At 42.3% G+C, this 9,816-nt stretch overlaps 1 non-coding gene across 1 annotated transcript; it reads left to right on the forward strand.

Moving 5' to 3' along the window:
• The first annotated feature begins 8,294 nt into the window (after positions 1-8,294).
• On the forward strand, positions 8,295-8,401 carry LOC138765586 (U6 spliceosomal RNA). The gene has a single exon (XR_011358582.1). It is a non-coding gene; the product is annotated as a U6 spliceosomal RNA (small nuclear RNA).
• The last annotated feature ends 1,415 nt before the right edge of the window (positions 8,402-9,816 follow it).

The following is a 9,816-nucleotide window of genomic DNA, read 5'->3' on the forward strand; positions in this document are numbered from 1 at the left end:
CCCTATCATGAACCACACAGGTGCTAATTGGCTAACCAGAAGGAGAAGTTATTTATTATGCGAGTCTGGAATAAAAAGTCTGTAATTGATTCATCTAACTTTATTGATATTTTGTTATGCAGGCAGTTCTAGTACAACATTATACATAGTAGTGTAGTGTAGTCGTACTCGTCGCTCAGTCAAGGCTCACGCTCACCCAATCAGCAAAGCACTCTGCCGGTCCCAGTGCTACCTGTCAATCAATGCTCGCCAGAGAGAGTTCGGCTCATGGAGAGCAAGTATCACTCACAGAAATGTAGGGGACCACTGATTCAATTAACCCTGGACTCTGTGCCAGGGGAGCAGAGTAAGTGATCATTTGTGTGAGGGGCGCTGGACAAAGTGGCGACTGCCTTACAGTAGACAAGTTAAAGAATTTCATGTGCATTACCTTCTAAGTAACCATCTAACCATATAACCGTTTACGGCGCGGAAACAGGCCACGTCGGCCCTTCAAGTCCGCACCGGTTCACTAGAACAACTCCACGAGCTCAACCCTCCCGCTCACCACCAATAACCCTTCAACCCCCTCACTTCCATGTACACATCCAACCTTCTCCTAAATGACAGAAGGGACCCTGCCACAACTATCTCATTCGGAAGTTCATTCCATTCGGCCACCACTCGCTGAGTGAAAAAGCATCCTCTAATATTTCTCCTAAAATGTTGCCCCCTTAACTTCCTCCGGGCGCTCTGGGCGAGCTGCGTTACTTCAACCCCCAACTCATGGCCTATTATTCCAACCTCCCCTGCCCTCAGGGGAAAGAGTCTGTTTATGTTTAGTCTACATACTCCTCTCATAATTTTAAATACCTCCACCAAGTCCACTCTCAGTCGTCTACATTCCAATGAATAAAGTCCCAGTCTCCTTAATCTCTCCCTCTAATCCAGATGCCGTAAGCCAGGCCAACATCCTGGTAAACCTTCTCTGCACCCTCTCCACCTTATCTATATCCTTTCTATAATTTGTAGACGAGAACTGAGCACAATACTCCAAACCTGGCCTCACCAATGCCTTAAACAGCTGCAGCATCACCTCCCAGCTTGATACTCTTTACTCTTATCATATGCCTTCTTAACCACCCTGTCTACATGGGAATCCACCTTCAGTGAAATCTGTACCATAACCCCCAGTTCCTTTTGCTCCTCTGGGTGAATGCCCTCCCCTTAATTTACTGAAATGCAACACCGCCCACTTGTCTACATTGAATTCCATCTGCCATCTTTCAGTCCACTCTTCCAAACAAACCAAATCCTTCTGTCATCCAAGAAAATCTACCTCACTACCTCCACCATTCCCCCTATTTCTGTATCATCCGCATATTTGCTTACCCAATTAACCACATCCTCCTCTAAATCTAGTATTACATGACAATAATGGAATATTTTCCTTGCTGTTTAAATTATGAACACAGACATTTTCTGGAAATTGTACCCAGAGTTTGCATATTGTGACGGTCACTGTAAATGGTTAAAAGGTGGGACGGCTGGCTGTGGCTGGTACAAGCCAGGGGGTGTGTTGTGCAGCAGAGAGCTGAACAGGGACCAGAAAAACAGCCCCAAATGCAGCCCTGCGTCAGAGCCTGGCGATGAGGTCCCTGGTGATGAGTGGCCAGCACCAAGGCATCCTACTATCGGCCCAACCCCCTTCCCTCCTCATGCACCTCTATTGCCACCTGGCCCATCAATTCTATCCTGCCATCTCTGAGCACAGCGTACCCATGCATGCCCCGAGTACATACCCGCCACATAAATTTAGAATATGGGAGGGGAGGTCATCACTTGGGGAAGGGGCAAAGTTGGTGGGGGAGGCCTTCTAAAGCTCAGCCTAGGGGCCCAGGGGGTAATTAATCCACCACTGGCACCAAGAAAGGAAATTTCCACACGGAAGACCAAGAACTAAAAAGATCTAATTAAACACGTCTGCAGACACTGGTTGAAGTAATATCATAATGCTGGAGAAATTCTGCTGGACAAACAATGTTCATTATGGCACAGAGATAAAGAACCATAACCAACGTTTCGGGCTTGAGCCTTTCTTCACCTGTTTGCTGACCCATTGCTTTTTTTATACAACTGTTGTGTCATCACCAAATTTGTAGATGGTTTGATTGTCGTACTGAGCCGCACATTCGTAGCTTTAACGTGAGAAGAGCCGAGGGCTAAGAACACAGCCCTGTGGTGCTCTGGTACTGATGGAGATTGTGGAGGAGATGTTCTTACCAGTTCTCACTAATTGTGGTCAGGAAGTGAGGAAATCCATGATCCAATGACACAGTGGGGTGTGGAGTCCCAGGGCTTGGTGTTTGCTGATTAGTTTTGAGGGATAGATGGTGTTAAATCCTGAACTGTAGTTGATTAAGAACATCCTGATGAATGTATCTTTAATGTCCAGGTGTTCCTGCGTTTTATGCAGACCCAGTGAGATGTCATCCACCTGTAGACCTGATTTACGATAGGCAAATTGGAACGGATCCATGTTGCAGCGCAGACAGGAGCTGATATGATTCAACACCAGCCTTTCAAAACACTTCATCACTGTTGATGTAAGTGCTACTGGCTGTTAGTCATTAAGGCAGGTTACTGCACTCTTCTTGATTAATGCCCTGCTGAAGTGAGATATTGAAGATATCTGTGAATACATGATAAGTTGGTCAGCACAGATTTTTAATACTCGGCCGGGTACTCCATCAGGCTAGATGCTTTCCTTGGATTTTTTCTCCTGAAGGCAGCACGTCATCCTCAGATACAGACAGTATAGGGTCATCAGGGGATCCGGACAAGCGGTTCTTCCCTGTTACTGTGGTCAGGTTAGGCGTAGAAGGCATTGAGTTCCTCTGGGAGTTAAGCTTTTCTGTCTGATACTGCATCACATTTGGTTTTGCAGCAGGTTATGTCATCTAGGCCCTGACACAGCTGTCAGGTGTCCTTCCAACTATTTAAATTGAATAGTCAGCAATTTAAATGTGTGTCCTCCTAGTATGTGACATTTTTACTCTGTGGAAAAAGATTCAGTCTGCATTCAGAATGCCTCTCATCATTTTATAAATGTCCATCATGTCTCTCCTCAGCCTCGGCCACTCCAGAGAAAGCAGCCTTATTACTCAGCCCTTCCCTTCTAATCCAGACAGCACACTGGCCGACCTCATCTGTACCATTTTCAAAGGAGATGACTATGGGCTTCAGGAGGACCAGGAACGACCACCCTCCACGACACTTCAATAACTTTGAGGTGGAGAGAATGGAGGACGGCATCTTCCTTGGAGTACACTTAACAAGTGATCTATCCTGGACAAACAACGTCTCTTCACTTGTCAGGAAGGCACAAGAGCAACTGTACTTCCTGAGAAGGCTACCGACCACCATTACATCAACCTTCTACAGGAGGTCTATTGAGAACGTCCTGACTGGCTACATTACAGTGAGGGACGGTTGCTGCAGAGAAATGGATTGGAAATCAATGCCCAGGACCATAAAATTGATCTACCGGGATTGTTGTCTGAAGAGGGCGAGCAAAATCATGGAGGACCCCTTTCACCCTGCACACAGCATCTTTCACCTGCTCCCATCGGGGAAGAGATACAGGAGGATCAGAGCTAGCACCATCAGGCTGAGGAACAACTTCTTCCCACGGGCAGTGAGAACGCTGAACAACCATAGGAACTGCTCCCACTGACCCTCCGAGACTCCATGAAACAATATTTGTATATATGAATACTTGTCCTACATATGTATTATGTGTGTTATGTCTGGTTGTGTGTCTGAGTGTTTTGCAATGAGGACTGGGGAACACTGCTTCCTCAGCTTGTACTTGTACAATCAGATGATAATAAACTTGAATTTATATGAAAAAGCCTCCACAGCTTTTCTGTAATGGGGTGACCAGAATTTCACACAGTACTCCAAATATGGCCTAACCAATGTTTCATATCATGGCCACATGACTTTGACATTGTTGTACTCCCCAGGCCGTGCCCTCTTCATTCTGCTACCATTGGGAATAGGTACAGGAGCTTGAAGATGAGCACTCAGCGGCATAATGACAGCTTCTTCATTATCCTATAATCAATGCGACTAATGGAATGATATTTTGGCATGACTAGAAGGGCCGAGTGGCCTGTTTTCTGTACTGTAGTGTACTATGGTTCAATGGTTCCTAGGTTCTATATTTATATGAATGTTTGCACTGTGGCGCTGCCACAAAAAACTAATTTTGTGACCTGTTCATGGCAATAAATTCTGATTCTGATGAAGGCAAGCTCATCAAACCTTCCTCACCACCCTTTCTAAGATGCATTTTCTTTTAGAAAGTAGGCTAAACCATCGAAACATAACTTAAATAAGCTGTCAGTTGCTGTGATCCGAGAGGACAGAACTGAATCAACACCAGTAATGAGAAAGAAAACTAATGCAAGGCCTTGGGAAATGGGCTAAGATGTGAGATTAATGAGCTCTGTCAAAAAGATATCACAGAGTCTAAAGGCAGAATGGTCCCTTCTGCACAATTGTTACCTGATTCTGCACAAAAGAACTAAAGTTCTTTCCTTTCCAATATTTTTATTAAACATATTATAAGTAAACAAAACTGTTATGAGCCCCAAAACCCAGCAGCAATAGATATTCACCAAGACAATGGTTACTTAAACAAAAGTTGCTTTTAATTTTCTTTAAACATAAAAACAAGATCAAACTTTAACTTATTATTATTAACTTAACCTAACAACCCACTCCTAATTCAAAGCACATGTGTATGTAATGTCTGTATGTTCAGGAAAGTTCTTTGTTTTAATGGTCCAGTCATTCACTTCTCACTTCTCCAAGTTCACCAGTATTAGGCAATTCCTATACTATGCACAGAATTTAACATTTATGTATTTTCACCAGGCTCTGGTGTTTAAAGTTAAATGGTTACCACTTAGGAAGGTTCTTGTTGATTTGCTGCTCATTGGATACAAAATGATTTCCTCCGATTAGCCACTTCAGTATCTTGGGCTTTCCAAATGATAACTTCTTCTTCCAGGTCACCACCGATTTCCTTTTGATTCCCTTATTTCAGGAGAAACGCTCTAGCCAGCCGTTTCCTCTTGTAAAGACAGCAAAGGTTTTGAACAGGCTGAACTCAGAACTCGCAACCAGTCTTCAAAATGAGGTTTTCAACAAGCCTGCCAGATTGCCATGTTGCAGCCACTGTAGAACCTACTTCTCTCTCTCTCCCTCCAAGAGGAAATCCTGTTTGCTTTTTTTTCTCTCTCTCCTCGTAAAAACCAGAACCTCCTCCCCCAAGGTTCCAAACCCCAATCCTTAAAAAGATCTTATCAACACTTTGAGCCTGGACTTTGTTCCATTTGCACCTGCTTTTGAAATTTCTTCCAAAGCAGTTTAATTGTCTTTTGCAAAAATCACTGTTACCTGGATGTCTAGCTTCAGTTTTAAATGAGATGTGAAGTGTATCTGTTTATGAAGTGACTTACACTAACACCCCCCCCCCCACAATCTATCTCTTTTAAAGATATTTATATATAATATAATGCTTAACAATACATAAGGAGAATAGAATATAGAATCAAATATAAACACAGAAATATCAATATATTGCAATATCTAATATAACATTATAACTAAGTGAACAATAACTAATTTCTCCTCAATTTGGAATATTCCAAAAAAAGAAAAACAACTAAAGTTCTGTTTTGAATGAATTAATCTACATGTTAAATATTCCTTGGAAATGAAGAAATCTGGTGTCAACATTTAACGAACTCAGCTTTTCTCTCTTTTTTAATGAATGCAATATCAAGGCTGACATGTAACACTTGGCCTATCCCTTGTTAATTGCTGGTCCTTCACTTAAAGGTATGGCAAAGGCTCCATTCCTGCATCTAATAAGTTCAGAAGCAACAAACACATCAAAGTAAGTTATGGCTAGAGGTTTATCAAATGTCGTTCGCAGAAGCAATCTTATCTGTTTATCCCCACTTTGTGTCAGTCTTCACAAAGCAATCACATGAAAATTGATGACGAGGGGAAGGGGGGTGAGTGGTGGTGAAGGAAGCTTCATTGACCGACTGTGAAAGGCTGTCAGCGGGGCTTCTAAAAACAGGAGGCTATAAATCTCGTTAAAAATACGTGCAAATTGTTCTATTGTTATTTTTCTGTTTGTGAATCCCATCAAGGAGTTTCACTGAACATTTCCGGCATGTTGTCGGGAATAAAAGAGCCATCATACTGACACTCTTCATCGGAAGATGGGGAATATCCCTGCAATCCTGAAGCACAGAGGGAGGACAATTGGCCCAGCATATAAGTGGCAGTGGTCTCACATGTGACAGCTCTCAGCATACCAGTGACTCGAGTTCAAATCCGACATAGTCTGTAAGGAGTTTGTACGATCTCCTCTTGACCTGCGTGGGTTTCCTCCGTGGGTTCCGGTTACCCTTCAAAATATTAAACATTACAGCACTGTACAGGCCCTTCAACCCTCCATGTTGTGCCAAACTATATAAAAGTGTTAAAGCCTCCCGACCCTATAACCCTCTACTTACCTTTCGTCCATGTGCCTATCTAATAAAGGCCCGTAATGTTTCAGCTTCCACCACCACTCCTGGCAAGGCATTTCAGACTTCAACAACTTTCTGTGTAAACAACTTACCCCTGATGTTTTCCCTATACTTCCCTCCTTAAATCTTACACACATGTCCTCTGTGGTTGTTATTCCCACCCTCAGAAACAGGTATTGGCTGTCCAACCAATCTGTGCCTCTCATAATTTTGTAGATCTCAATCACGTCCCCACTCATCCTTCTACATTCCAAAGAGACAAGTCCCAGCTTTGTCAACCTTGTCTTATATGACATGCCCTCCGATCCAGGCAATATCCTGGTAAATCTCCTCTGCACCCTTTTCATAGGTTCCACATCTTTCCTATAATGAGGTGACCAGAACTGGACACAATACTCTAAATGGAGCCTCACCAGAGACTTATAAAGCTGCAATATGATTTCTCTACTCTTATACACCATCCCCCTATTAATGAAGCCCAAGACCCCATAGGCTTTTTTAAACTATCCTATCAACCTGAGCAACTCCATTGAGGGATGTATGGACATGAACCCCAAGATCCCTCTGTTCATCCCCACTCTTAATTAACCGACCGTTAACCCTATGCTCATCTTTTCAATTCGTTCTGCCAAAATGCATCCCCTCACACTTATCTGTGTTGATCCCCATTTGCCATTTTTTCTGCCCAACACTGCATCCTGTCTATGTCCTCTTGCAACCTCTGACAACCTGCAGCTCCATCTACAAATCCCCCAGTCTTCATTGTCATCCCCAGACGTACTCACCCAACCTTCTGTATCATCATCCAGATCATTTATAAAAATCACCAAGACCAAGGGACCGAGAACTGTAGGTTAATCGGTTGTAATTGTGTGGCACGGGTTTCAATGGCCGGAATCAGCTTCTGCCATGCTGTAAATAAATTATAAAAAAACTTGTAAATTATTCTATCCTACCAACTTGCTTTGTTGCCAGATATTTATCTTAATAATAGGGCAGCATGGATAGCATAGTAGTTTGCACAACACCCTTACAGCGATCAGGTCTAGAGTTCGAATCCCACACTGTCTGTAAAGAATTTGTACGTTCTCCCCCTTTCTGCATGGGTTTTCCCTGAGGGCTCCAGTTTCCCCCCATCATTTGAAACATACCAGGGGGGTGTAGGTTAATTGGGTATAAATTGGGCAGCATGGACTCGTGGGCCAAATGGCCTGTTACCATGCTGTACATCTAAAAAATGTTTTTAAATTATCTGAGGCACATTCTCCTCTTCTCATTCAAAGCAAGTGTAGATGTCTGTTGAAATTAACCCAAATCTCTCTTCATGGACATGTTGAATGATACTGTGCAAGGAGACCAATCAGCCCATCACACACAGAGAAACTTTGTTCCTCTCACCACCAACCCTTTTACTGCAGCCTTCTACGTTGTTCATAATTGTGTAGATCTCCAATTCTCTCTTAAAGCTCAGAAAGCTGAGCGTCCTAGCTTGATGCCCTCCAATTATGTTACCAAATTATCAATCCCAGGATAAAGTTTCCTATACACGCAGAAGGAGCGGAGGAGACTTGCAAACAACGTTAACAGGAGAAGAAAATGTGGAGAGATTGCTGAAGTGGGGACGAGATCAACTGGCATTGATTCCTGTGGCAGAATTAACCTCCCAATTATCATGTGTATCAAGATGCAATGTATCATGTGCTCGCTTTGGCAGCACATATACTAAAATTGGAATGATACAGAGAAGATTAGCATGGCCCCTGTGCAAAGATGACATGCAAATTCATGAAGCATTCCATATTTACAAAAAAAATTAAAAAAAAAATGTTAAAAGAAAAAAAAATTAAAAAGAAAAAAAATTAAATTTTTTTTTTAAAAATTAAAAAAAAAAAAGCAGTGTATCACTACCAAACTTTGGGTTCTATTATTGAGTGGACAATTTATGCAATTTATTCTTATTGTTACATTTTGATATGTTCACTGACCGCCTTTCATGCGTAAAAATGGAATTGAATTTTTTTCTAAAAAGACACTGATGTTGGCTATGTTAGGTTCATTTTTGATTCTCTAATCTGACTATCAATCCAATCACGAGTCATAGATTGAGGATATAGACACATTTGAGGAAATATTTTGGTTATTATCGTCATCTTTCTCTTGCCATTCCTATTCCAACTAAGAATGGTATAGATGAAGCATTAAAAGTTCGGCGGGCAGCAGCCTCCTTTGAAGAAGACCGCAGAGCCCACCTCACTGACAAAAGACAAAGGAGGAAAAACCCAACACCCAACCCCAACCCACCAATTTTCCCTTGCAACCGCTGCAACCGTGTCTGCCTGTCCGCCATCGGACTTGTCAGCCACAAACGAGCCTGCAGCTGACATGGACTTTACCCCTCCATAAATCTTCGTCCGCAAAGCCAAGCCAAAGAAAGAAAAGATGTAAAGATCTTTTTATTCGAGATAATTTTTGAAAAATTAGCAGCAAAATGTAATCTTTCAAATAGATAGACTTTTTCTTAGATATTTACAAATTAGGTATTTTGTTCAGTCCAAACTTTCTGATTTCCTCGAATTTCTGAACCGAATATTCTTGATGTTGTGGCGACCCTCTTAAAAGCAAGCAAACCAGCTCCTAAGATGGCTGTGGAAAACGCAGGAAATTGACCTGCATCCAACACGGCTTTTATCTGGTTTGCTGATGGTATCGCTTCCTGCCCATGGGACAGAAGCAGTGATGGAGGTCAGCCCAGCCTGCAAGCCTATCAGTCTTGCACTATACTCCGCAACATGTAAATTGACTTCCCTGCTTACACATCAACTCAACAACATGTTCAGTGATTCCACAATCTGTACACTGACATCTATAGGAGCTCAGTATTTTTTGATTTGCAATTTTTCCTTGGAGATTAATATCACAGATTTATAATAATATAACGGATTTAAGAATGGCCTCAATGACCAGGATTAAGAGAAATAGAGAGAGTATAGAGAAGGTTCACGAGAATGTTGACAGGATTTCAGGGTCTGAGTTACAGGGAAAGGTTGTGCACACTGGGGCTTTTTTCTCTGGAGCGTAGAAGATTGAGAGGGGACTTGATAGAGGTGTTTAAGATTTTAAAAGGGACAGACAGAGTAAATGTGGATAGGCTTTTTCAATTAAGAAAGGGGGAGATTCAAACTAGAGGGCATGGTTTAAGATTGAAGGGGGAAAATTATAA

The sequence above is a fragment of the Narcine bancroftii genome, chromosome 5 (genome assembly GCF_036971445.1).
Source record: "Narcine bancroftii isolate sNarBan1 chromosome 5, sNarBan1.hap1, whole genome shotgun sequence".
In the NCBI taxonomy this organism is placed as follows: domain Eukaryota; kingdom Metazoa; phylum Chordata; class Chondrichthyes; order Torpediniformes; family Narcinidae; genus Narcine; species Narcine bancroftii.